Source organism: Hemicordylus capensis, chromosome 2 (assembly GCF_027244095.1).
Source record: "Hemicordylus capensis ecotype Gifberg chromosome 2, rHemCap1.1.pri, whole genome shotgun sequence".
Classification (NCBI taxonomy): domain Eukaryota; kingdom Metazoa; phylum Chordata; class Lepidosauria; order Squamata; family Cordylidae; genus Hemicordylus; species Hemicordylus capensis.
In genome coordinates this window covers 82,883,395-82,909,173 of record NC_069658.1, presented here as the reverse complement: position 1 = coordinate 82,909,173, position 25,779 = coordinate 82,883,395, and the positions used below count along the sequence as shown (strand labels likewise).

At 42.0% G+C, this 25,779-nt stretch overlaps 1 long non-coding RNA gene across 1 annotated transcript; it reads right to left on the bottom strand.

Annotated features, from left to right (window-relative positions):
* Positions 1–16,729: 16,729 nt before the first annotated feature.
* LOC128347648 (uncharacterized) lies at positions 16,730–25,560 on the bottom strand. The gene is made up of 4 exons (XR_008317639.1): positions 24,426–25,560; positions 23,702–23,766; positions 21,800–21,872; positions 16,730–16,846 (listed from the first exon to the last, which is right to left on the bottom strand). It is a non-coding gene; the product is annotated as an uncharacterized LOC128347648 (long non-coding RNA).
* Between the last annotated feature and the right edge of the window lie 219 nt (positions 25,561–25,779).

Genomic DNA, 25,779 nt, shown 5'->3' with positions numbered 1-25,779 from the left:
ACCAGTGTAACTCCATCAAAAAAGGAGTAACATGGTCTCTCCGAGATGACCCAGAAATCAACCTGGCAGCCACGTTCTGAACCAACTGGCGTTTCCGGACTATGTACAAAGGCAGCCCCTCATAGAACGTATTGCAAAAGTCAAGTCTGGAGGTCACCAACAGATGTACCACAGTTTTGAGGTCATTGATCTAGAGAAACGGGCACAGCTGGAGTGTCAGCCAAAGCTGATAGAAAGCACCCCTGGCCACCACCTCAGTCTGAGAAACCAGGGAGAGGTGTGAATCCAGAAGTACTCCCAGACTGCAAACCTGTTCCTTTTGGGGAAGTGTGACCCCATCTAGAACAGGCAGATCAACATCGTCTCTAGAGTTTTGACCCCGCACAATAAGTACCTCCGTCTTAGCTGGATTCAGCTTCAGTTTATTCTCCCTCATCCAGCCCATTACTGCTTCCAGGCAGTCATTTAGGGAGGATATGCCAGCTCATGAAGAAGTTGAAGTAGATCTTGGTGTCATCAGCATACTGGTAACACCCAGCTCCAAATCCCCTGATGATCTCTCCCAGTGGTTTCATGTAGAAGTTAAAAAGCATTGGAGAAAGTATGGAGCCTTGAGGGACACCATACTTAAGCTCAGATTTTGAAGAGCAACAGTCTCTAACTGACACCATCTGGAATCTATCCAAGAGGTAGGAGCGGAACCACGGTAAAACAGTGCCTCCCACCCCCAACCCCCTCAGACATTCCAGAAGCATACTATGGTCAATAGCAATAGCAATAGCAATAGCACTTACATTTATATACTGCTCTATAGCTGGAAGCGCTCTAAGCGGTTTACAATGATTTAGCATATTGCCCCCCAACATTCTGGGTACTCATTTTACCGACCTCGGAAGGATGGAAGGCTGAGTCAACCTTGAGCCCCTGGTCAGGATCGAGCTTGTAACCTTCTGGTTACAGGGCGGCAGTTTTACCACTGCGCCACCAGGGGCTCAATAGTATCAAAAGCCACCAAGAGATCCAAAAGGACCAACAGAGTCATACTTCCTCTATCAATTCCCAATTGGAGATCATCCATCAGGCTGACCAAAGCAGTCTCCACCCCATAGCCCACCCAAAAACCAGTTTGAAATGGGTCTAGACAATCAGTTTCCTCCAAAACTGCCTGGAGCTGAGAGGCCACCACCCTCTCAATTACCTTGCCCAGCCATGGGAGGTTGGAAGCAGACCTATACAGGTGAAACTCGGAAAATTAGAATATCGTGCAAAAGTCCATTAATTTCAGTAATGCAAATTAAAAGGTGAAACTGATATATGAGACAGACGCATTACATGCAAAGCGAGATAAGTCAAGCCTTAATTTGTTATAATTGTGATGATCATGGCGTACAGCTCATGAAAACCCCAAATCCACAATCCCAGAAAATTAGAATATTACATGGAACCAAGAAGACAAGGATTGAAGAATAGAACAATATCGGACCTCTGAAAAGTATAAGCATGCATATGTATTCAGTACTTGGTTTGGGCCCCTTTTGCAGCAATTACTGCCTCAATGCGGCGTGGCATGGATGCTATCAGCCTGTGGCACTGATGAGGTATTATGGAAGACCAGGATGCTTCATTAGCGGCCTTCAGCAATTCTGCATTGTTTGGTCTCATGTCTCTCATCCTTCTCTTGGCAATGCCCCATAGATTCTCTATGGGGTCAGGTCAGGCGAGTTTGCTGGCCAATCAAGCACAGTACACTGTATACTTTTCAGAGGTCCGATATTGTTCTATTCTTCAATCCTTGTCTTCTTGGTTCCATGTAATATTCTAGTTTTCTGGGATTGTGGATTTGGGGTTTTCATGAGCTGTACACCATGATCATCACAATTATAACAAATTAAGGCTTGACTTATCTCACTTTGCATGTAATGCATCTGTCTCATATATCAGTTTCACCTTTTAATTTGCATTACTGAAATTAATGGACTTTTGCACGATATTCTAATTTTCCGAGTTTCACCTGTAATTGCTCAACTCTGAGGGATCTTATGCAGGCTTCTTCAGAAGAGGTCTAATGATTTCCTCCTTAAGACAAGGAGGCATCCTGCCCTCCCTCAGAGAAGCATTTATGATTTCCACCAGGCTGTTTACAACAACCTCCCTGCTTGATCATACAAGCCATGTTGGACAAGGGTTAAGAGAACAAGTGGTAGGCCTCACTGCCCCAAGCAGCTTGTCCACATCCTCAGGAGTCCCAAACTGAAACCGATCCAGTTGAATCACATAAGAGGAGTCGTTGGGCACCTCCAGCTCAGACATCAAATTAATTGTGGAGTCTCCATCTAGGTCGGCCTGAATCCGAGAGATTTTATCTGCAAAAAACTCTTTAAACACATCACAGTGGGTAACTGATGACTCCAAATTCTGGTTCAAGGGATGGGGGGCAGATACTAGTCTCCTAACAACCCTGAACAACTCCACTGGACATGAATTCACAGAGGCAAGACGGGCAGAAAAGAACCGCCTCTTTGCTGTACGTATTGCCTGAGCATAGATCTTTAGATGTGCTCTATGTCGCAATCTGTCAGATTCGAGTCGTGTCTTCCTCCACTTGCGCTCCAGTCACCAACCTTGCCACTTCAGCCCCTGTAGGACTTCTGTATACCAAGGGGCCAAATTTGAAGCGGGTTGGAGGGGACGCTTGGGAGCAATCGTGTCTACTGCCCTGATGAGCAAGTTGTTCCAATTCTCAACCAGGGCATCAACAGGATCACCAGCAAAGCCAACATTAAATCCCTCCAAGGTTTCTTGAAATCTTAGTGGATTCAATAACCTCTTCGGGCGGACCATTCTAATGGGCCCCTCGCCCCTGCGGAGGTGGAAAGTGGTCGTAAGTCCAACCTTAACCAGATGGTGGTCCATCCATGACAATGGGGAAATCACAGGAGTCCCCACCCACGGAACACCACCCTGATCAGAGTAAAATACCAAATCAAGCATGTGACGTGCAATATGCATCGGTCCAGAGACCACTTGGGATAGGCCCATAGTTGTCATGGCCGCTATGAACTCCTGAGCTACGCCGGACAGCTTGGTCCCGAAATGAACATTGAAGTCCCCCAGCACCAAAAGTCTGGGAGACTCAAACGTGAGTTCCACAACCAAGTCCGTGAGCTCAGTAAGGGATTCCGCTGGGCAGCGGGTACACCAACAGAAGTCCCAATCTCTCCCTGGTCCCCAAACTCAAGTACATACATTCAATATGGTCCGATACCCTAACAGGGACACTGGTAAGGGAGATGTTATCCTTATAGACCACAGCCACCCCACCTCCCCACCCACGTCCCTTCACCTGCTCCTATCCTGGAGGGAGAAGCTGGGACCAAACTGGACCACTAGCTTCCCCCAACCAAGTCTCATTAATACATACCAGGCCGGCCCCTTCATCCATGATCAAATCATGGATGAGTTCAGATTTATTTTGGACCGACTTGGCATTACAAAGGAGCAGGGGGAAACTATGTGGGTTGTTGGCAGTGCTCCCCGAGGTCAAAGAGCTGGCAGGACAGCCGGAAGGGGAGACCCCTATTAAATTTCTGACTACCTTTCCCCTAGAATGGCCCGCAGACCTGCCAGCGTTACTTCTTCTATTCCCCACCACCACCGGGATAGGTGCCCCATAGTCAACAAAGGTGCCCCCTGTCCCCCATCTCCAGACAAATCCAAGCACATTATAGCAACTTCAACCCAACTCTAAAACAGTTTAAAATGGATTAAATGGAAGCCCTCTAGCCCTAACCCTCATTCTCCCCCAAAGTGGCTCCCCCAAAGGGGCCACCCCCTTTGGTGTCGCCCCTTCGGTGGCAACCCCGCCACCACAAGGAGCCTTCCTATAAAGCCCAAAACTGAGCAGGTGACCTGAGGAACAGCTGAGTCACTCAGGGGCTGGTCCGAATCCTGCCCCCACTTCCCACAGATGTTAACCTGAGGCTGCAGCCCAACAGGGAAAGCAAAAGCAAGCAGGCAACAGCAGAAGGAACCCCAGCACCCACTTGGTCTCTCACTCCAGGCAGCACTGGGTGGGAGATGGATGGACTCTCCCTTTCCCTCTCTGCTGGGCTTTAGAAAGATGGGAAGTTTATTTCTGTCCCTAGGAAAGGTCACTCCACAAGAGATGCCTCATACAAGTAATGAAGAAAAATAAAAGGGGTTTTTCTCCAGCACATACTTATCTATGAAAAAGATTTCTTCTAAAAAAACCTTGTGTCTCTGACCCGTTAATAAACATTTATATTTATTGTAATTAATTTTATTTGCAACAAATGTTTGACTTTCTATAAAAGATGACATTTCATAAATGCCTTCTTTCAGTTGACATTTAAGAACTTTCACGAATATATCATCATTTTAAGTGTTTATTTTACTCCCCTGTGTAGCCTTTTGAAAGCACAATACTGCTGTACTTTCAAACGAGCTACACATGAAAAAAGATTTGAGACCAGAAGCATGAATGACTTTGTGGCAAATTTTGTGATAACAATATACAGACAGTTTCATTCAATTCATAAAACTCTGAAGCCCTGCTCAGAAGTTATGTACCCAGGCAGTGTTGGCAAGTGAGGGTCGTGCAGGGAGGGCGGCAAGAGGTACCTTTAAAAATCATTACCGTCAATATCTCCAGCATCTGGAAGATGCAGAGAACTGCGGCAACCCACCCTGCATCCCATAGAGCGAAGGCCCTACCTACGGTACTCATCCTACTGTCCCACCTACAGCACTCAGCTGTAGCAGCAGCTGGCTCACCAGCCAATCGGTCCATCACTGCCACATGCATCTCATCTGCACCAAACTGCACTGAGCCATGGCTGTTCATCAGGGGGACAAGGCAAGAGCTTTTCATGGCTCCTGCTGTTGCTGCAGGTGATTCCCACCTGGGAGCCAGCAAAAAAAAGTCCCCGTGGGCCAGATCCGGCCCCGGGGCCTTATATTGTATAGACCTGCTTTAAGGGCAATATCTGTGTCAGTCTTTCTCCAAAAAAATCTGTCAGGGTCCTTTAGGACTCTCTTCCATGTGAAAGGGTTTTTATCCAACTGCCAGAAAATGGATAACAAATGGGTATTGCCTTTTATATATGTGGCTGTCATTTTGAAACAAACTGGCAGATCAGCAAGAACAAAACAAATATCCTGTCAAAGCCCCCAAAGCAGGGATTCTCAACATTGGGTCCCCAGATGTTGTTGGACTTCAACTCCCATAATCCCCAACCAAAGGCCACTGGGGCTGGGAATTATGGGAGATGAAGTCCAATAACATCTGGGGATCCAAAGTTGAGAATCCCTGCCCTAGAGGGCCCATATGCTGTGATACAGTTATCTGTGGTGTGTAGTTATATTTGACTACACACACAAGTTATTAGTGGGGGCACACTTCTAAGCTGTTTATATTTGCTTTGTTGTACACTGCTTTGAGATTTAACAGGGACAGTACACAAACTTAATAAAGAAATACGGGCACATACAGATGTGGTGATCTCATAAGCTTTTTTCTCTTTTGAAAGAAGGCTAAAAATGTGTGTTTCCACTGGCCAAGTGGAAGTTGGGTGCCGGGAAGTTATCTGCAGCATTAGAGCCCTACCAGAGCCAACACCTGCATGAAGGACTGTTGCTCAGAATCAGAGGAGAGTCCTTCATAGTGCTCAATAACAGAATAAAGAATGCAAGTTGCATATTGTGATGAGGTTGAATTTCCTCTTAAATAGCAAAACCTTTATCTGTTCATGCAAATACACCTTCTCTTGTGACATTTGGAGTCATGTTCTCTAGCTGTGGGAAGTGAGAGGAGTGTCAAGGCAAAGAGCTTTTTTATATGCCTAATGTAAAGAATATATATTTTTCCTTTAAAAAGCTTAAAATGAGTTCTCTGGAGCAGCTGTTCAAGTTGTTAAATGATAATTGCATGCAAGTGAATTATATTCTTCCTGAACACTTCTGTATAGATAATAAAAAAAAACCCTTCTTAAACATTTCAAAAGCCTATATTCTTTTATTTGTGGGTGTAGGTTTCCTTCAAAGGGAATTATCATTACAGTACCTTCTTGAATCAGAATCTTCAAAAAAAGTAGCTAACAAAAGGACTATTTGATAAAGATCTAAAGACACGGCAAAAGCTTTGATATATAATGAAATAATAGTGAATCATCCTTGCGCACACCTAAGTGAGACAATGTATCTTTTTAAAATAACATTATCACCTTGGCATATTGTACAGACATATAGGTTACCTCTTCTATTTGCAACTGAAATAAAGATCGCCTCTGTGAATTTGAACTGAGGCATTATTCTTTCCTCCAACTCAAACCAGCACCCCAGCTCTCTTATGATTAGCATCTATTAAAGTCTTTATTAATATTGTATTCCATTTTTATATTAAAAGAGGGAGCACAAAGTCAGATCCTCAACCGTCAGCACATTAAAATGGCTAAAAATGAATCAGTTGCTCAATTTTACAGGATGCCATAGATCAAATTAGCAATCGAAAGGACAAAACAGAGCCAGAAATAGATTTGTGCTGGGTCGGGGGCAGGGGTTAATAATAGAAGGTTGACAACAAAAGCTGGGACATGAAAATGCCAATCATATGTATTTTACAGTACAAAAAAATATTTTAATTCCAATAAGCTGAGAAAAAGTGGAAGCACAATGACCTTAGCTATGTTAAACTTACTTGGATTTTACACAGCAAACAGAAAAGTGTTGTAGTTATCAGTTAATCTTTTTGTAAAAATCTTGTGAGCAAATGAAGTCGTTGGATCAGACCAGAAATACCTGCATTCAAGACCTTGTTCAGCTGTGAACTCTCTCTGAGGCTTCAGATAAGTCTCTAATTGGTGTTTCTTGAGAATCCGTACACTGTCACAGCAATGGTTGAAGTGGAATCTGGTGTGTAGTGAACAGATTAATTTTACCAATGCAACCTGGCTTATCGGGAATCTCTGCTCCCATCCTTTATTACCAAATATAGCAGAAATACTCTTGTAGCAAAATCTTGAGGGGCAATGGAATCCATAGGATTTTGAACCAGATGCCTTGCTTTAATCTCCATCAAAGTAGCATAACTGCACTTGAATGACACAGAGGGACCAAATTCGGATGTAATAGGAAACCGAAAGTCCCTTCACCTTTGGTTTCCGAATCCGCACATCCGAATTCAGGAAACCAGAGTTAAGGGAGCGGAAAAGGAGCTGCAGATTTCCTCTCCAAACTCCACTCTGAAACTTTGGTCAGAGTGGAGTTTTGCCACCTGTAAATCCAGTTTTTTGGCACCAGCATTATATCCGAATCCTGGCATGACAGTTTTGGCCCCATGGAAGTGGAGCTGAGGGAGGAGGCTTCTCCCTCACTCTGGCCTCATTCCTTCAGTAAGGAAGCCTACACAGCCAGCTCCCCTGCTTCTCCCAAAAGTCTGAATTTGGATCAGAGGGCAGGAGGGGGGAGAGCTCGGAACTGCCGGTCCATTTTTCCAGCGGTTCTGCATTACATGTGAATTTGGCCAGGTTCTGTAGCAAGGGCAGAACAGAGTCACTGGTAGGGCTGGGGAAGACCACTCTCTGAAACTGAGAGACCGAGCTAAACTGTTCAATGGTCTGCTTCAGGAGAATGTAGCTAATAATGATGAATATTCTTCCTATGTTCTGGTACTGCTTCAGCACAGGAGGTCTACTCGGGGCCAGAACTTAGTACAATCACAGGATGACACATTCATGGCTGTCATGCCAGGAATGTTTTGCCTGACTATGAGCCACTGCCTATTTTCATTGCCTACTGAAATTGTATCAATCTATGTACTATATCCAAAAATGCTGAGGTTTGGGATCCTTATGGACAGAGAACTGGAGGGTCTGCTTGCAAGTGGGACATACTGGCAGACTGAGCGTAACCTGAAGATATGTCAGTTTTCAAAAAAAAAGAAAAAAGCGAAGAAAAAAGCGAAAGGAACCAAAACAAACAAACAAAACCTCAAAATTGTCCCCATGTTAGTCAATGAGACAGAATGTTCATGTTAAGAGTGCAGTTTAACAGAGAAGCGGGGGGGGGGCTTGAACAAAAAGAGTGGGCAATTTCTCAGCTTGAAGACCGCTTCAAGATGATCTTGAGAATTTGCTCAAGACAGTCACAACCCCTTCTGCTTCTGAGGATGAAAGCTGTCTAATAGTCTCCACAGAAGATAATGCAGACATTCTGTGGCTCCCTCACCACTCCAGTAACCCTGCTCAATTTCTGAAGAAGGAGTTTGACACAGTTAATCTCTTAGTATTATGCAGTACTACCCTCCCAGGTCCGGGTAGGCAAGTTCTGAGAGAATTTACTCACAATTCTTTATGTTTATGGGAACACTCTGAAGGGTCAGATGAGCCCAATAAGACTTAGAGTGTGTTAGCCCACTTCATAGCAGTGACACAAAACTGAAGATGGCGTATGCATCAAAGCCATTTACATGCTGATGCCACATGAGGGATTCCAGGGATGCATCCCATTGCCACAGTGCAGCATTTTTAGAGGGGCAAGCGGCACAAGCTGCCACTTGCATGGAAGCCTTTCTGTTGAGACAGCTCTGTGGCGGGCTGGCAGGGGCTTGGAAGATGGGCAGGTAGGACCTGTCCACCTCCTCTTAAGGGAACCCCTCACCGCCTGTGGATGTGCACTGATGCAATTCTGTGCACATCCCTACTCTTAACATTAACTCTTGAAGCTTTAGGGCTGTATGTAAAGAAGCTGGAATTGAGCACCAGTGTCTTCCTACCCCACAAGAAACCCAGAAATCAGGGAGGAAAGTTGCATATGAAGTAAGACCCAAGTTAGAGCAAGGACTCATGTCTTCACTAACCTCTGTTTTTTCAACTTGCTCAGCCACAGGCTTAGGTAACACATGCACACCAGGGATATACTACAACGTTTCGCTGCAGGTCCATACATGTATTGTCCTATTGTACAATGACAATATTCTTTTAGCATGATTTATGTCTTAAGCTTCCTTCCACACTGGCCAATTTGTATAAAATTCCCATCCCTTGTTTACTTGCTCTTTCTGGAGCATCCAGATGTCATGGTAGTCACATAGCTGGAGTCACTAGTGGTTTCTGTGCAGTCTTCATGGTTTTCCTGATGCAGTAGGTTTTTTTGTTAATTAAATGCAATTTCAGCACCAGCCTGTCCAGTGTGGAATGGAAAAATGCTTTTCAAGGTTTCTGTGTCTTTAAATTAGTCATTTCCTCTGTGTAGCTTTGCTCATTGTATTGCTTCCTGTTGATGCTGCCTGAGTGATTAAGGATGCTTCTGAATAGTTTCTCTCCCAGCAGTTTTGTTCCCACAGCAAGGAGGGTGGATTTTATTACTGATTGCCTCTCAGTTCTTCTATTCTTTTAAAACGCAAAATACCACTGTTTGCACTGTGTCAATCAGTTCTGAATGCAGTGTGTATAGTAATTGAGAAATCTTTCCAGTGATAACATACCATGAGTTGAATAAATAGTGTGGACTAGTTGTCCTGACCCTTGTAACCCTATAGTAGATGCTGACCTGACTGTCAACTGAAATGCATGAATCATTTAAGATCTAAGTTGGAAAAAGAAAATTAGGACAGCTTGAGTGCTTCTAACTTATAGTATATATATACAGTATAAAAGGGCTCTCTCAAACCTCTAAGCTTTCTTCCCACTAGCCTCATTTTTTTGCTCATTTCTCTCTCTTTTCATTTTTATTTTTGTTCTGCTTATACAAACACACACACCTCCACATGAGGAAAACAACTCCATGATGATTCCGCAGTGGGTGTCTTTCCTAATTAAACAGATGGCTCCAATTGAGCTTTGATGAGGGTGATACTTTAATTTACTAAAAGCTATTCTGTCGCATGCCACTCAAAATCACCTAATTTTACATAAAGAATTCTTCCCACTACCAACAGCATGATTCCCTCCACCAACCCTTCAGACTAAATAGAAAAATGTAATCAAATGAATATTTTAAGATAGCGGTGTGCTCTGCATTAAAAGAACTTCTATGTGTTCCTAAGAAACTTTGAAATGTTTGATAGAATATATTCCGTCTCAATCATCACTATCCTCTTAGAAAGGCAGAATACAAAAACACAGCATAGATGTACAGAATCGAGGAAAATTACAAAGGGTAAAATTGCACTACAGGTAATATAGCAGAACTTGGCAGCTTTCCATCCTCAGCACAGATCTAGGATCAACAGATTAGTTTACAATATCAGTTCATTACCTAACAACAACAAAAAGGTCAGCAGATTAGGGTGTTTTAGAACTGTAGTAAAGTATTGCTGTAAGCATGATCTTTAGTTATGCAAAGTGGCCCTCTCTAGCTTTTTGTCTCACACTTCATGGCATACAATTCTCACCCTTTTTATGCCTGAAGCACACCTCTCCTTTAAAAACTGTTTTAAACGTTTTAATTGTTAATTGGTTTTATATTGTTTTTATTTTAATGTAAACTGCCCTGAGCCATTTTTGGAAGGGTAGTATAGAAATCGAATTAAATAAATAAATAAATAAATAAATAAATAAATAAATAAACCATTGCCATCTCCCGTGCAGTATGAGATGATGCCTTTTGGCATCTTCCTAAATCGCTGCTGCCTGATATAGGTGTTTCTCATAGTCTGGGAAACATGCCAGTGGGGATTCGAACCAGCAACCTCTGGCTTGCTAGTCAAGTCATCTTCCTGCTGTGCCATTAGGAGAGCAATACTGAAATAAATTTAGAGGCAAATTTAACTGTTAAAAAGATTTAAAATAATCAGCTTAAACAAATAATGATTGTACACAATGGGTACAATGTGTATTATAATACACATACTGTATGGCTCCCAGTCTGTTTCCGGGCCCAATTAAAAATGGTGGTTTTAACCTCTGAAGCCCTAAATGGCTTGGGACAAGTTATCTAAGAGAGTTCCTTCTTCCTTGCCCCATATGCCTCTAGATCTTCTTTGGAGGCTGTTTTCCAAGTGCCCCTGCCAAATGAGGTGAGGTAGGTGACTCCTCGGGAGAGTGCCTTTTTGGTTAAAGAGTTTTAAAATTGCTTTGTATTATATTTTGTATTTTCTTTTCGCTGCTTTGGACTGTTATGCTTTAATGTGTTGTATGTTGTATGTGTTGTTGTATATTTTATGCTTTGATGTCATGTTGTGAGCCGCCCAGAAAACAGTTTGTTCTGGGGTGGCTAACAAATAAGATTGTTATTTTTTATTGTTATTTTTATGAATTTAAATAAAAAACCCAAATCCCTTATTCAGAACAGACCACAGGAATCTCACAATTTTTTTAAATCTAACAGAATAGATGAACAAAGAACAGCACTGCTGGATCAGGCCCAAGGCCTATCGAGTTCAGCATATTGTTTCACACAGTGGCCCACCAGATGCCCCTGAGAAGCCCATAGGCAAGAGGTGGATGAGGGCATGCCCTCTCTCTTGCTGTTGCTCCATTGCAACTGGTATTTGGAGGCATCTTGCCTCTGAGCCTGGAGGTAGCCTATAGCCATCAAGACTAGTAGCCATTGATAGACAGGTCCTCCAAGAATTTATCTAAGCCCCTATTAAAGTCATCTAAGCTGGTGGTCATCACCACATTCCATGGCAAATAATTCCATAGAATAATGTGTTGTGTGAAAAAGTACTTTCTTTTGTTGATCTACATTTCCTGGCAATCAGTTTCATGGGATGACCCCTGGTTCTAGTGTTGTGTGGGGATTCTCTCTCTCCAGTCTCTCCACACAATGCTGTAGTAGGCACCAGCCAGTACTAATAGAGTTCACTGGAAAAAGCAGTTGACCTTGATTGACAGACTGGAGACTCTATGTCATGACCCAATCAGTTAACCAATTGGGTGGGATTAAAGGGCTCCAGAGGGGGCTTCTGGGAAGAAGAAGGTGTGCCCAGGTGAGAATGGAACAATGGAGTCTTGTCAAGTCCTCTCAGGGTAAGTTTTGCAAGTCCCTGGGGGTCAGGGATTGCAGAGAGTTGGTCTCACCTAAGTCCTGGTGAGGATCAAGGGAAGGAAGCCAAGGCATACAGCTTTGGAAGTTTAGCTTAGGAGAAAGTGTTTTAGTAAGACTTGCATTAGAAGTTATTTTCCTTTGTGTTTGTTGCTTTGTATACCCAAGTATCTGCTTCTGGTAACTAACTATCTTCAACCCTAACGTAGTAACTGATTACTCTAAGTGCCACCTGAGAACATCTGGGCATTTTGAAAAGCTATTGTAACCATTAAGCTAATTCTACTTGCAACCGAAATGCTTAAGCCTAAAATGGACTAGGTTTTTTTGTAGAAAATTAATAAATTGTTTTTCTCTGTTTTACAAGCCCTCTCAGAGCGCTTGATTGACTCTGGGGGAGGGGAAGCCTCTAGTGCACATGGCCTCAAAAGAACCGTGAAGCCTGTTACTTCCTCACTTAAATATATATGTGGGATCACGTTTTTAATATTTGCCTGCTAGCAAAATGTAGAGAGGATACTGGAAATTTTAGTGTTCTAATTCCAGTCCATGGTAATCTCTGTAAATAAAAGAATGTAGGGATGTGCAAACTAGTTTGAATTCAAACCGGGTCGGTTTGATGGTTCGAATTCAAACCAAACCAGCCATCAGGTTCGAGCTGCAGGTTCAAATTCAAACCAAACTGGGGTGGTTCGATTCAAACCAGTTTGAACTGGTTCAAACCACTTGACCTCCAAAAGTGAACCTCCAAAAGTGGGTGGGGTGGTAGCTAGCACCCATGGGTACCTACCAGCCAAACCCCAAAGCAATCGGACACTCCTACAATTTTTAATGAATTTTTGAAACTTATTTATATTTTTCTCATAGGGTATAATGGGACTCGAACCAGCCCATTATTCCCTATTGTGGAGCACCAAGGGGTGCCAACAACCACCTAACCCCCAAAGCAATCAGACATTCCTCAGAAACAACAATGTAGGGGGGTGTTTGGCACCCTCTGTGTACTACACCACCACTCGCTCTGGGCCACCCCTGCACCCCCCAAGTGCAGTTAAGGGGCTGCTGAAACCTCCATTCTTCCCTATGGAGAAAAACCCATGGGGTACTGGGTATTGTTGTTTCTGAGGTGTTGTGAGTGTAGATTCTCTGGTAGCATATGAGATTTTCAATGACAAACCATGAATCCACTCTCATTTGCTAACCTTAAAGACACGTAGACTTCAAAAATCACTTAAAAATCATCCCTTTGCCCAATTCCTTTCAAATTATTCTGGCAGCTTCCTTGCCCCCCTTGGGCACTACCACCCACCACACTCTGCTCTAGGCCACCCCTTTGCCCCCAACATGAAGCTATGCATTTGCTGACACCTCCATGCTTCTCTATGGAGAAAAACCTTAAAGACGCGTAAACTTCAAAAAGGGGTAAATTCTCAGAAAGGCGGCTATTGAGAAGTGCAGCAAGCATAGAGTAGTGTTCCAGAAACACCATGGTTATGGCAGCATCTGCATTCGGACATAACACTGCTGCCCCTTATTGGAGGAATATCATATTATTCTGGTTAAAATTTGTCTTCTCTTGTGTAGGATTGGCCTCCCTTATTAAGACTGATTGTTTCCGATTTAAGTGGAAGACCCAAATTGTTGACAAATTGGCTCACTATGGTTTCTCTCAGGACGAGATTATAAAATTGGGATATGATCGAGCCAGGATTGAGATCAAACAAGGTATTATGGACATGGAACTGCAGGAAGAAGTCGCTTCCTTGCTTAAGAATATCTTTCTGGGGGATCAAATGTTCAACACTAAACCAGCCAGCTATTTAAGTCTAATTACCATTCCCAAATTTAGACGTGCTTTGACGCTCGCCCGTCTTAATGCGCTTCCATCTGCTGTTATGGAGGGAAGGTTTAAAGGTACCCCTTTTTCTGCTCCACTTTGCCCTTGCGGGTCTGGTCAAGTGGAGACAACTGCGCATGCCATTTTATACTGTAACTTCTATAGGGACACCCGCTTAAGATTAGTGTCCCCTTTGTTGCAACGTTTTGCTGGGCATTTGGATGACTTCTATTTGAAGTATTTACTGTCCAGTCTTCATGACAACCTAATCAGCAAAATGGCAAGGTACTGTTATATCATTTGCACCATCCGCTTAGGTTTTTAATAATGTTCTGCTTTCTTTTTTCTGTGATTCCTGTTTTATGATTGTAATGGAGGGTGCTCTGCTCAGTAATGTTTTCAGTAAGATCTATCTGGAGATCACCACAACTGCCTTAATTTTAACCTGTCAGTATTGTATTATAATCTGTCTGTTTTATTATGTTGAGTTTCTTTGTAAGTATGTATGTTTTAACTATGTGCTGGTCTATGACCGCAATAAAGGACTGACTGACTGACTGCTGCCCCCCAAACTCAGGTTGGCGTGATGAAACTCACTACAAACTGAAGGCTGAAACTGGCGTTTGGTGAGGGAAACTGCTGGTCACTTTTGACACGAAACTGCAGTTTCACACATTTGGACATAAAGGAATTCCAGCTTCTGCCCCATTTAACAGCAGGTTCACATTACATTCAAATGCAGCCATCTTTTTCTGTCTCAGAAAACAGGTATGAGAATGGGTTTTGTATCATAGCAATTGCACAGGGAGAAGTGATCAATCCTATGCCCCTCATACTATAAACACAATCCAGATTGCCTTTTTGAAATTAGCCATAGAACAGAAAAGTTCCAGACATTAAAAATGTGGCCTTTTTTAAAAAAAACTTCCTCAGCTAATAGCAGCTTGGGAGGCCATTTAAGCTGTGAAATCAGTGTGAGGACAAAGGGCTAAGCATCCCCTTCATCTGCATTAAGGGCTCCATTGCCGCTTTTTGAGAAAGAACAAGCTGTTGGGCTCCCACATTATGTTTGGCCTTTATCTGGAGAGGATCGGCTTCCTTAAGCTTCTTGAACCTGTCAAGCAATTTAGAAATTGTCAGTCAGTTTAGTGAGATGGAGTGAGATGGAGGGGGAGTTCAGTCAGCTACAGAGTTCATAATTTGCATGTTTAAAACCCAACTCCTAGCATTCCCAGGCTGCTGGTAACAGGGACAGGAAAGGTTCCTTCCCAGGAAACAGGAATATCACTGTCAGGCAAGGCAGATTGAGCTAGATGGATTAAATATCTTTACACAGCAGTAAACAAACCTTTTAAACAAATACGCTCGCACACTTTCACCGTTATACGCCACTCATCCTGATATGTAATCTACTCTTTGAGGCTGTTATGATGACGAGGCAAAACCGGGCTAAGGGAGCCTAGCTTGGTTTCACCTGGTCTTGTGCTGCAATGGGAGCAGTGCAGCTAAATACCCCTCCCCTTAAACTAGGTTAGCTTAGTAGAGCAAGCGCTCTGGTAACCCCATTTATTGGATCTTGTGTTGCTGTGGTGCAGCTCTGTGACACGGCGACTCATGAAAAGACACCCGACTGGGAGGCTACAACAAGTGTCCCGGTGTAGGGGAGCACTCTACTTGTGGGGCATTCTGGGACTTCCAGGGGCAGGAGGCCCCCAATCCTCACTGCTCCAACCGGCTCTGTGACAGAGCTGGTAATCGTGTGGGTGGCTGATCCAGTTGCCCAGGGCAATCTGCCTGCTCGTCAAGGTCAAACCCGCTTTCCCCGCAAACCCCCTGCAGGATCTCCACACTGCTCATGTGGAGAACCTCTAGGTCTTCTTTCTGGGTTGTTGTAGCACTAAACACTATGGATTTCCCAGTAATTTTTATTAGATTTCCTTTCTCCCTTTTCAACCTCAAGGAAAATGAGAGCAACACATCCTTTGAAGATTGCCCCTCTCTCTACTACAGGGGCTCCCAACCTGTGGTATTCTAGATGTTTCTGAACTATAACTCCCATAATTCCCAGCTATAATACATTGGAAAACCCTGCTCTCGTATGATACATAATTCAGCAGGTTCACTTGTCCTTTTAAATTCCATGGGCTACTCTTAGTAATTCTCCTCATCATGTTAGTCACTGCGTTTAAACCTTTTAGGCTCAGTGCTGAGGCCAGAGATGTGACTTAAGGTGATACCCTAGGTACCTCAAGTGGGCTTATTTCTGAATTAATATGCATAGATGATGCTGTGCTTAGACTTTAAACATTCAAATAGACTGTTCAGTCCTGCAACATCCTAGCCAAATCCAATTTGCCATTAAAAGGACAAGTGAATGCGCTAAAGCACTTGATCGTCTTTTAGAGAAAAGCAGGGTAAAATATCAGAAATAAATTCTATAAAAAGATGTATTTGTGTCTCTTGTATCCTGCCATTTGATTAAGCAGGCCACTAAATATTGTGATGTGGCAGCAGCTCTGTTTTATCAATATCAGATCTAATTTGATCTGAACAGTTCAAGAATTTTGTAAATCTCTTCCTACCAATCTCCAAGCACTTCACAAACGTGTAAATTTTCAGTTTTTATCTTGCAGTGATTTCTTTCTTTCCTGTAGATCAGCTGACACATAATGTAGTTTGACTGATGGACATGGGGTTCCTGCATATCCAAGTCTATATAGGGCAGGACTTACTTAAAGCAAAGTTTTCTCCTTTCCATAGCCGCAGTTGTGGACAGAGAACACACAGGTAGCAGAAAATGTGTTTTAACAACATGCATCAAAATGCTAGCATATATGTTTTAAAAAACAGTTATTTCTGTAACTTTCAGTATTTTTTCTTACATAAGCTTCCCTGCCGTGCTGACCCAGATCACCTGGTAAGTTGTACAGTCTCTTTCAGTTATTGCCAACAGGCTCTTGGCTTTTGAGGATGCTTTATTAAAATGCCCTTAAGTTATAAAACCTAAAGTTGAAGTAGAACAGAAGGGGGTTACTTTAGTAAGCTGTAGATCAAAGTGGAAGCTATTCCTATTGCCAACGGGAGCCAGAAAACCTGTTTGTTTTTTACAACAGACACTCTGTAAAAATGATTCCTTGTTGATTAACAATGAATCTTGTTAAGCAAGATTTTGCAACCTCTTTTTCCTGAACAGATCATATCCTGCAAGTATTTTCCATTTGCGTTGCTTTTGTGCCTCCATCGTCTACTGTGTTGCCAAAACAGATTATCTTGGGGCTGCAAAAAGCACTCCGCTATCTGATTTGGAACTGTGGGGCCACAGATTCCATTTCTGGGATACCTGAGCTCATGGGATCGTGAACTCTGCACATGCCCACATTTGACAAACTATGAGATTTGGTTGCTTAGCAAAAGCACAAGCATGGGGCAATGCAGCCCTGAGTCACCATAACAAAGGACTGAAGGGAATCACCCCCAAAACCTCTCTTTATCAGCTTTCCCTTCTCTTTGAAGGTCAAAGTACACCTCAGGTTAAAAACATATTCTCAGAAGGAACAGCTAACTCTCTCCTGCCAGAGAGAACTCTCCTGTACAGTAACTCAGATAAGCGCGGCGCATCCCTACCCCACTGTCAACAACCTAATGAGCTGTCAAGGACCAAGAAGCAAAGTCATTAAGACTTAAGAAACACTTACCTCTTCACCTGGAGAGATATCCCAGTTATCAGATATGCCTTTTAAGGTCACCCATTCAGACCTCCACCTCCACGTCACCCAAGCCATTTCCAGCCTTTTGTTCAGTATGTCTACACCCAAGTTGACCTACTCCTGCAACCATAAACTTCATTGCTCTACCTGAGTTTCGGCACTTCCAGGGAGGGAGAGTGATTTATGCATTGCCTCCACCATGTTTTGGAATACAGGAATACAGCCACATTTAATTATTTATTTTTATTTGTAAACCGTTTTGTGAACTTTGGTTGAAGAGTGATATATAAATATTGGTTGATTTGTTGATGGCCCAGAGATCAGAATTGGAATCAGAATCTATACGGACCTTTACAATACTGGTTCTCAAGTGTGTGAGTGGTAGCTCTACACCACTTGCCCTTTCTTCTTCCTGCTTTTCTGCTGCCTTCCCCCTGCAAGGAATTCTGCCCGTGTACCCATCTAAAAGTGCACCAGATGCATCACTGAACAAGGATAAGTAATGCTAACCTTCTGTCCATCTAAATGTTCTCGCCCCTTTCTCTTTTCTTTCAATTTCAGCATCCAAGCCCTTTCTACAGCAAGCTTTAAGCTAATTCATTTACAATTTGGACCACAGGCCAAAATTCTTCTTAATAAGATTCTTGTTATTACTTTGCCTAACCAACCTTTCATTTTTGGTACTCCCCCACCCTGCCAATAAATCTTTAAACTTCATATACTTTAAACTCATCATTTCCAGACTAAAGCTTTGCTCAAGATTAATACTGTAAAAGAATGCTCCCCCCAAAGTCAAGATGATTCCCCACAGTAACCCAAAAGTATAGTTGGAGAGTCCTAGACAAACACTCTGGGGCAGATCTATAATTTATTTAATTAATTTGTATACTGCCCTATCTATCCAAAGGCCCTGGGCAGTGTGCAGCAACCAAAAATAAGAACAAACAACCATTGAAAACAATCAGCTTAAAACAATGTAAAAACAATTTTAGAAACAGATTTAAACCAGATAAAAAACATTTAAGAACAATTTAAAAACCCTGGAATGCCAGGCCAAACAAATAGGTTTTCAGGGCTCTCTTAAAGGCCAGCAATGAGCCCAAACCACAAATTTGTATTAAGAACTGTCGTTAAAAATTGTATCAGTATGCATGCCACTTAAAACTAAGTATGTAACATTTCCCAGAATCACTGTCCTGTAATTAAAGCCATAACACCTTGTTTTGTTTACTTTTATACCCTGGAACAGGAAGAGGCCATACTCAGAAGAGTCACCTTTAAAACAACAACAACAATTACCTTACTATTATGGCTGTGAATTTGGACAGCTTCTCAGGAGATGTTTTGTACTTATACATACTAGATTGCAAACTACATATATACTACATCAGATATGAAAGACTCACATGGGTTTCAAGCACAGTATTCACCCTGTACAAAGTTCTATAATTTCCCTCTTCTGTGTATTGCACCATACCAAAGAAGTCATTTTCTCCATTACTGGCTGACATGACGGGCATTGCTCTGTCATTATTAGAGACCTGTCAGAACTTCTGCACAACTTCAGCATTTCCAATGCAAGGAGCTAGGTATGTGGCATGCACAGAACCAGCTGGCCCGGTTCAGCTCGAATCTGGACCAGATTTGAACTGGCTTGGGTGGCTGGGGTTTGGGCTCAGTTGAGCCTGGCCTGGTCCGGTTCTGCAGTCGAGCTGGCATGAGGGCCTCAACGACTATACTTGTAAAGGGAAATCCTTGCCAGATTTCCCTTTACAAGTATAGCCTTTGAGTCCCTTTACAAATAAAAGGTTGCACAAAAGGGGGGCACAAGGCAAACGTTCTATCTTTCTTTTTACTTTTTAAAAATCACCACTGCATGCACAGAGGCCAAAAGTGGGCTGCAGTAGGCCCAGGCTGTCATTTGGGAGGCAGGCAGGAGGGGTGAAGGAGCCCTCACCGCCACCATTCCCAGGATGGCAGCGGTGGTGAAGACTCCTTCCACCCTCCCAGGCCTGCTGTGGCCCATTTGCCACATGCAGTGGCAATTTCAAAAGGTAAAAACAAAGCTAGAACTTTCCCTTTGCCCTCCCCGCCCCCCACCACAGCCTTTTACTTGTAAAGGGGAATATTGCAAGATTCCCCTTTACAAGTGAAGCCGCTGAGCCGGCTTGTGAAGCGGGGGCTCGGCTCGGCATCATACTACCATCACCCCACCACCTGGTTCAGTTCAAAGGCGAGTCTTTGAGCCAAGCTGGCTCAAGTCCGAACTGGCTTGATTTCAAGCCAGTTCACATAACCCTAGAAGGAGCACTGTGCTGCTGCCCAGAAATGAGTTTAAGGCATTCTGCAGCAGCCCTGGTGCTATATCATTGGGGCTGTCTTTGAAGTTGTGCAGCTGCCCTAACAGGTCCCTAAGACCAATGGAGTACTGCCCCTCATGTCGGCTCTGTCTTCTGGCATCTTTTCTCAAGACCAGATACCAGAGAGTTCTTAACTACTTAAAACTCTAATCAGAATGGAACATCATAATCTAAATGACTGGAAAGCAGTTATGTTCTATTTCTTTACTTATGAATATACAATACTGCCTTTTTCTAGGTCAGACTGTTAATCCTTCTAGTTCAGTATCACTAGACTGACCAAAAGCAGGTCTCATGGTAGTCTTTTCCAGCTTTATGTCAAGAAACCCACCAGAGACCGAAACTGTAGTTTTTGGCCACAAAGTACATGCTACTCCCCTTATGAACCTCATAAAGTCCACTCCAAATTCATTAAGGATTAAAAGGAGTGGGTATTTTTGGTTAACCTTTTGGTAAAAGGCAGCAATAAGATATATAACCACATGTTTTGATACACATCTACAATGTCCATATAATGAGTAATAATAATTATTCATAATAATAAATAATAAATTATATTAAGTGTTTATTTGTTAATTGTTAACTGCTCATGGGATTCCAAGTAAAGTAGAATAGAATGGAATAATTTCTGTTCTACCTTACTTGGAATACCGTGTGCAGTTAACAAATAAACACTTAACATAATTTATATATTGGAATAATTCTATTCTAGGAACCAGCATAAAATAGAGTGGAACAATTACTTCTTGTGATTCAGGTATACCTCTGTTAATTCAGCTTAAATAAATTATTGAATTCAAACTGATATATACACATTTCATTTTGATTGCTTATATTTTAGTTTATCCTCTATTTTTGAGATGTAAGTTCCTTTTATATTATTGGTACATATTATACTGTCATATCCTTTACTGTTTATACTTCTTACTGCTATATCATATCTGGCATTACATTACTATGTTATGTTACATCTGGTCAAAGACTGTAAAAAAAGAATTTACTTACTTACTCAGCTTAGGAATACATTAGCTTTTTATCAGCTATGCATTGCATAGTGGGCTCATGTTCAACTTATTGGCATGGACTAACTTGCCCTTTTAATTTCAATAGGGCTACTATGAGTAATTTTTCTTTTCATGACAGCTGTTGTCCACCTAAGAGACCTAGGCCTTTTTGCACATATATTCTTGCCAAGCTGGGTCTTCCCCAGCCTATTCATGTGCATTTGATTTTTCTTAACCATTTATATTATAGATTTACATTTGTCTTTGTTGAACTTCATCTTGTTTGTTTTGCCCCAATATTCAAGCCTGGTTCAGATCAGATTAAATCTAAGATTCAATCTTTGAGTTATCTTCCAAGTTTCTAGCTATCTTCTCAACTTCATGATATCTACACATTTTATTTGCTCTAGTCCATCCTCCATGTATTAAAATATTGAACAGTACAGCCCCAGAACACAGCTTGTGATGTTACACTTGACACCTCTCCCCAGATCACATAAAGCCATGAATGAGTACTCCTAGAGTACAGTTGTCGGCTGTGAATCCTATATTTTACCAACTTGTCATCAAGAATATAATGGGAGACTTTGTCAAATGCTTTGTGAAATCAGGATATTCTATGTTCACAGCATTCCCATGATCTACTAAACAAGATTAGTCCAGCATGATTTGTTCTTGACAGATTAATGCTGGCTCCTACTAATCATGGTCACCAAATTCTTTTTCAAATTGCTTACAGACTGCTTAATAATCTGTTCTATGATCTTGCCAGGTATTGACATCAAGCTGATAGATAAGTCTGTATTTTCTTGGCTCCTCTCTTCCCCTCACCCCTTTTGAAAATATGGATAACATTTGCTCGTCTCTAGTCTTCTGGCATCTTACCTGTTCTCCAGGGATTCTCCAAGTAGATTACAGAGAATGAGTCTGAGATCACATCTGCAAGTTCCTTCAGTATCTTTGTGGGATAAAATGCAAAAGATTCATTAAACAGCTGTTTCCTCTGTCACCTATTAATTACTATTGCACCATCTTCCCCAAGCAGAAATTTCCCTTTTGTGGTTAGAATACCTTCACATATAAATTTTTATGTAGAAAAATGATTTACTTCATATGCAGGTCATGCAGCAAATCTGAAGTCACAGCATATGTGAAGTCAGCAGCAAATCTGAAGTCAGATTTGCTGCAACTCTGTAGTCAAATGCAGAAAATCTGAAGTCAGCAGGAAAGTCAGAAAGTGGACCACTTCATGGTAGAATGGTGGCTACTGGAAATTAAACTTCTGAACTGTGATAAGTTGAACAAATAGAAAACGATAGCTAACATTCTCCACAATGCTACGGCAAGGGAAAAAGCCCTGTAGTGTCACCAAAAGGCTGGAGCCTCTTCCTTCTTCTGTAGCCCAGCAGCCAAGGACAAGAAGGAAAGCTTGATTTTCACTGGACTCTTCTCTCTCTGAAAGGACATTTCATTTGCAGGAATATGTCACTAGGAGTCGCACAGACCTCAGGGACATATTCTTGCAAGTGAATAATCCTTTAGGAGGAAGCAGCAAAAGTCACACCCTTCTCTGCTGCTGCTGGGCTGTAAAAGTAGGAAGACATTTTATAGTTAGGCTCCAGCCTTTTTGCGATGCTGAAGGGCTTCTTCTGTTGCTATAGCACTGTGGAAAATGTCAGCCTATATGTATATATAAAGTCTTTTAAATGAAGAGAGCTGGTCTTGTGGTAGCAAGCATGACTTGTCCCCTTAAGCTAAGCAGGGACTGCCCTGGTTGCATACAAAAGGGAGACTAGAAATGTGAGCACTGTAAGATATTCCCCTTAGGGGATGGAGCCACTCTGGGAAGAGCAGAAGGTCCCACGTTCCCTCCCTGGCATCTCCAAGATAGGGCTGAGAGAGATTCCTACCTCCAACCTTGGTGCAGCCGCTTCCAGTCTGTGTAGACCAGGGATTCTCAACATTGGGTCCCCAGATGTTATTGGGCTTCAGCTCCCATAATCCCCGGCCCCAGTGGCCTTTGGGGATTGTGGGAGTTGAAGTCCAAGAACATCTGGGGACCCAATGTTGAGAATCCCTGGTGTAGACAGTACTGAGCGAGATTGACCTATGGTCTGACTCAGCATATGGCAGTTTCCTATGTTCCTAACTTGCTGTGTGTATTTATCTGGAAATGCCAACCTTTCAAGAGTGAGCAATGAAGGGGAGAGGTAAGGGATTTTTTGTTTTGTTTTGAAATATTCAACACATCCGTTTTTTTAAAACCCAGCTGTAGGGACCCCAAATTTTGCTTACTGCAAAAATTTGACCCTTAAGTAGTTTAGATGTGAATTATATTTAATCATTGGCTACAAAATGGAACAGTCTAGCATGAAATGAAGTGGCAAATATTGCGTCTAAATACACAGGTTCACCTATGAAATATAAAAATATCCCTTATTAGCCTTAGACCATAACCTGAGACAGAAAGTCCAGAATCTAAGCAGTATGCTTTTGCAACTGAAGGGAATTTCAAAAACAAACATAGAATGGAATGATATACGGCTGTTCAAATGGGGGAAGGGGATCAAACATCCCACTTGTTTCAGATGAAGCCTTTGCCACTACAGTAGCTCTCTGGATTGTTGTGGCCAAGTTCTTCCCACTGCCACCCCAAGGCAAAAGTTCTTCTGGTGCTGTAAGCATGCAAATCTCTCCATTGATTTGTTTCAGATACAACCCAGGCACTTCACTGTGAATATCCTGAGTTTTTAGAATACTAATGTCTGAGGATAAAACAGCTCACACCTTTAAATCCTGCTTTCCTGTCATTACATGCAGAAGAAGATATTCATGGTAGTAAAAGCTGAAATCTAAAAAAAAATTGAAAAAGAATTAGCTGCTACACACACACCATGTTTTAAAGTAATGCTATGATCCTGAAATAGCTATTATAAACATTTGTGCTTGCTATGGCTTGCAGTTTAAAAATAGCTCTTAAATATGCATGTTAATAACATCCACAAGGCATTTCTTTCAAGCCTGTTTGGGCTGTTGAAGGGTTTAATTTAACCACAGCATTCATTTATGTCTAGCAGTTAGAATTTTCTTTTAAGCTCAAAGGAACTGGAGGCTGAACAATGATCTAATTGGTGAGGAATGGAGAATGTTTCTCATGTTTTATAGACAACATGAATCCTGATCATTTTACATCAGTAAATTATAGACCACTCCACTCAGTCCATCTCCCTCTGGATGCCCAGACCCATCTCTCATTAAACTATAAAAATAACTTGCAGTATTCGGGAGCTCTCAGAAAGCTACCCTGCCAGAGTGGGTTATTTTTGTATCACTAATGCACATTCACTAGTCAGTTCAGACCACATTAGGTTCTTTATTGGCTCTAAGTAAATTAATTTATAGCTACACCTACATGTCAGAGGGGACATATAGGGAAGCCAACCTGCTAGACGGGACGATAATTTATTATTGATTTTTTCCCAGCTTCTTTTTAAAAGCAGCTACAACTCACCAGGCCTTCAGTTCCTTCTTCTACATCACAAATGATGTACACGACATGGCTGGTGTGACAAAGCAGCTCCACCGGGTAAGGTAAAGGACATAAAAGTCAGCATTGCATTACTTCCTTGTGGCTGAAGACAAACTGCATGTCATTGAAACACGAATCACATTTAAAAGAAAAAAAGAGCACATACAAAATTAAGTCTACAAATTGCACCCTTTAACTGGGCAATTTGCCTTCAAAAACAAATCCCAGAGATCATGTTCCATATCAGATATCTATATATATTTGTATGTTAAGATATCCACAATCAAGTAGAAATTCACCTCAATAGGATTAGGGAGTTTTTAGCACTATGATAAATTATAGTCTTTTAGCTGAACAACAGTTTACCTTGGAATTTCAAACAAAGATTTAATTTAAAAGGAAATGAAATAGTGTTGCTGCTTAAGTCCCTGATTGCCAGTGTTTTGAAGACAGGGCAGAAAATGTTTCTTGCTCATGTCTTCTGCTCAGCTTTTAGTCCAACGAAACACAGAGTCTGCAGATACGCAGAGCAGTTATAGGCTTGTTTACTCAAAAATAAGATGCATTACATTCAATATTCTGAGGCAAATGGGTATTAAGGCTGCCAACTCCTCAAACCCCACCCCATAAATCCCCCTGGTGGGGATATATGTGTATCCACACTCCTCTCCCACACAGTTAAAGGGAACCAGTCAGAGTATTATCCAAACAGGCCTATTGACAGTATCAACTGCAGACAAGGAGTTGGTCTGGATGATACTCCTAAAGACTGGCCTCATTTAATTGTGTGGGTAAAGCCTAGACTAACTTACAGGGTTGTTGTGAAGATAAAATAAAGGAAAGAGAACAAAGTATGTCCTGTAAGTTCTTGGAGGAAGGACAGTATATAAATGTAAAAAGTAAATAATGGTTTTTGAATTTATCATTGCATTACAAGAGGCCCCCAAGTCCTATATTACAGAGAGATTTGGCTAGCTACTGGGTTCTGCATTTTTTTAAAAAAGATTTTTGTTTACTTGTCTGAGCCTCTGTATAACTTGAGATTTTGTACTACACTCAGAACTACTGCTAAAGGGTGGCTTTTGTTGGCTGTGAAAACAACCCCTTCTTTGGTACTTTTTTCAGAGGGTGAGAAGCTGTGAAGAGCGCTAAATTTGCAGAGTGATGGAAGGAAGTATTGTTCTCATTCTCTGAAAAGGCTATGTGAACTTGTCACATAGCCAGATCTGTCACATGTTATGTTTAATGCACTTACTTTCTGTGTACAGTGTATGTACACAGATATGTACACTTGTACAATTATTTACATGTTTTCACTTATTATCTGTGAAACACA